This window comes from Triticum aestivum, chromosome 2D, assembly GCF_018294505.1.
Source record: "Triticum aestivum cultivar Chinese Spring chromosome 2D, IWGSC CS RefSeq v2.1, whole genome shotgun sequence".
Taxonomy (NCBI): domain Eukaryota; kingdom Viridiplantae; phylum Streptophyta; class Magnoliopsida; order Poales; family Poaceae; genus Triticum; species Triticum aestivum.
Window position 1 is genome coordinate 33,995,368 of NC_057799.1, and position 3,865 is coordinate 33,999,232.

A 3,865-nucleotide genomic window follows, 5' to 3' on the forward strand; every position below is an offset into this window, starting at 1 on the left:
ACTCCCCAGAATTTTGGGGGATCTGTGGCCTCATGCTGCCCCTTTGTTTCTTGGCGATTTAGAATCTCGATTGGATCCGGGGGCTGTTTCTTCTCCGCGGCCCGCCCGGTGGTAGAGCGCCTTTCTCGGCAGTGGCTATTGCGAGTGAGTATTTTCCAAACTCTAGTCCCATTCCCCAGAATTTTGGATAGATCTGTGGCCTCATGCTACCCCTGTTTCTTGGCGTTTTACAATCTCGATTGGATAGGAGCGCGGGGGCTGAATGAGATGGAGCGAGGAGACATTGCTTCAAATCGGTAATGCCGCCCTCTTTTCTATTTTAGCTGTTATCGAACTCGATTTGGTAGTGACTGTCGCTTACACTGCTGCCGCTGCCTACCATTGACAAAACAGGGGAGGTTCAGGTTCTGCCACCACATTCGCAATTATAGTGGAATTTTTTCCCTGTAAAGCCAAGCTCAGTGATGGCAGTGTCCAAGACATTGATAGAGATAACACCGTGAGGTTGGATGTCGAATTTGCAGATGTTGATCCCCAGGAATTGGAGAGCATGAAGGAGAAGGCCGTGGGAAATTTGGTGGAGAGAATTGGGGAGAGTATTGTTTGGGGTCCAGAACAAGAGGTGTCTCTGCAACGTTTCGATAACTATAATGGTGAATATGTGAGAATTGAAGATGGAGAATCCATGGTTGCTGAAATTGATCAGCAAGAAGGGTGGGCAAGCAAACAAGTAACATTTTGTGCTAAGCTAATTGATCTGCAAACTCATTCCAGAGTTGGTTATGTGCCATCAAAGATGGCTGCACAGGTGGAAGATAATGAGTGGGTTTCACAAAAGAAGATGTTGGCATTGTTGACTGAACCGACTGTAGTAGCTGAAGATACAGGGATTGATGCAAATGGAGGGGAGGGAACCCATGGTGCTAGGAAGATTGTTGTTGACTGGAATGTAGTAGAGTTGAATGAAAAAACAGATTTGGTCATTACACCAATATCTGACATTGATATGGCCGAAATGTTTGGCATTCAAGTTGATGACAAAGATAAGGAGAAGGATGACAGTTCTTTGCCTGCTGATGGTAACACATGCCCTAGAAATGCAAATGAGGATGAAGAAGAGCTGATGAGAGAGGCTGCAGATGATGTGGATGATGCAGATGATAATGAGCTGGTTTGTTTGCATGACAAAGAGAACCCAGTTATTGAGGTGGGAAAGTTGTGGCCAAGCATGAAGGAGTTTAGGATGTCTTTCAGGACCTATGCAGTGAAAAAAGAGTTTGATGCCAAGACTATGTGGACTGATCGAAAGAAATTTTATGCTTGGTGCAAAGGTTATGGTGGTGGTGGCAATCCTTGCAAATGGTACTTGTCTGCCAGACTACAACCTGATGGAAGTACAGTAAGGGTAAATCAAATACCACATCAGCATACATGTATGACCACTTCACAGAGAGTTTCAAAGATGACATCACAGCTTTGGGTTACAGAGAAGATTACTCCTATTTTAGCCAAGACTCCAAACACTACTACAAAGAGGCTTAAAGTTGACTTAGAAAAGTTGTACCCCATCCAGCTGCAATATACCACAGTGTGGAAAGCAAAACAAAGGGCCATGAAATCATTGTATGGTGACTGGGCAAATACATTTCGGATGTTGTATAGTTTTAAAGCAGAGGTGGAGAAGAGGTCACCTGGAAGTGTGGTGGAGATAGATACAGAGGTAACAGAGGATGGCAAGGTTTTATTCAGCAAGTTTTTTATGTGTTTGAAGCCTTGCATAGATGGATTCAAAGCAGGTTGTCGTCCATATTTGAGCATAGACTCATCTTTTTTGACTGGAAAGTGGAATGGTCAGTTGGCTGCATGCAATGCTCTAGATGGACACAACTGGATGTTCCCAATTGCAATAGGAATGTTTCAATCAGAGACAGAGGCATCATGGATATGGTCCATGATGCAACTGAAAAGATGCATAGGGCTAGTTTCTCCTTTGGCCATCCACACAGATGCATGTAAAGGGTTGGAAAATGCAGTAAAAAATGTTTTCCCCCATGCTGAGCAGAGGGAGTGCTTTGGACATATGTGGATGAATCTGATAAAAAAATTCAGAGGAGATGAATTTGGGCGCATGTGGCCAGCAGCAAGATCCTACACCAGACAGACACATTCCTATCACCTTGGTAAGATATTGGCATCATGTAGTGATAATGAATTTGCTTCATGGTTGAACACATACCGTTCCCTGTTGTGGTATAGATCAGGTTTTAATACTGCCATAAAATGTGATCATATCAATAACAACTTGGCAGAAAGTTTTAACAACAAAGTGAAGGATTTGAAAGACTTGCCTGTGCATGACATGGTGGACCAAATAAGGATCATGATCATGTGTTTGTGGGAGTTGAGAGGAAAAATTGCTAATATTTTGGAAGGGGACAAGCTTCCAGCAATGGTACAACAGGTGGTCAACAGGAGTAGAAATCTTTCACATCTATCTGTTGAGAAATCTTCCTTGTGGGGTGCTGAAGTTAGAAATACAAAGAGTGGCAAGAGGCATGTGGTAAATACTGAGTTGCATGAGTGCACTTGCCAAGAGTGGTAACACACTGGAAAACCATGTGAGCATTCCGTACCTTTTTGGCATCTAAACCCAGGTTAAATATGCACCCATATTTGCATGAGTATTATTCAGTACAAAAATTCAAAGCTGCATATGCAAGTCCAATTCCTGCACTGACTGACCAATCTCAATGGCCTGAGGTGGAAATAGAATTTACCTTGTGTCCCCCTGTCACTAGAAGAAAGGCTGGGAGGCCAAAACAAAGCAGATTCAAAGCATGGTTTGAGAAAGGTGGTTATAGTAAGAAGGGGAAAAAGGAAAACGAAAAGAATGATAAGCCCAAAAGGGCTCAAAAAGGTAACAAAAATAGGTGCAAGTTGTGTGAGGTACTTGGGCACAGAGTTGGTTCATCCAAATGCATCTACACTCCTCAGAGGCCAAAGTATGTTTATGTTGCTGTTTTTGCAAGTTTTTGATTTTGCTACTTGTTCTAGTATCTAACCAAGTGAAATGCTTTATTTTTTAGGAGGAAGCGTGCAGAAAAAGCCCCACCTCTTGTTGTTGAACAGTGCTAGCCAGTGAAAAAAGCAAGACTCAATGGCTTTAGAAGGAAGAGCACTAAGCAGATAATGTTTGGTGACAAAGATATGGAGCAAACTGAAACTGTTACTGCTGAACATGAGCTAAGTGTTTCTATTTTGGACGATGTGATGCATACTGAATCTGTTTTGCAGGCGCTAGGGCAATCTGAAACTGTTGCTGATGAAGCAACTGTTGTGCTGCCATGCGAATCTACTTTGACAGCTGTGTTGCCATGTTTGGAGGTTGTGCTGCCAAGTGTTGAGTTGCAAACTGAAGTAGTTGAACAATGTGTGCCATCTACTCAAGTTGCAGAAGTGCAAACTGAAGAAGTGGGACATGGCGAGGGGCAAAAGTTGAGGGGGCCTAGTGGAGTTGGCAAGAAAACCAAGGGGCCAAAAAGCAAGAGCATCAGCATCAACAAACTATGCGCCGTGGAACCAAACGGTGGAAAAAAGAAGAAATCGAGTGGTAGAAAGAAGCAAAAGAAATAAAGTCGAAATCATTCAAATTTGATGTGAAAACTTATGTTTGTTGTCATTTGATGTGAAAACTTATGTTCTTTCATGTGAAAACTTATGTGCTATGATGTTGATTTGACTTGAAATAAAATTCAAATTTGAACCGACATTCAAATTTGAACCTATCTCCAATATTTTTGGAGTTCATTTGTTTGTTCTGTGATGTTGCATTGTTTTATGTACTACTATGCACTTTAGTTCATAA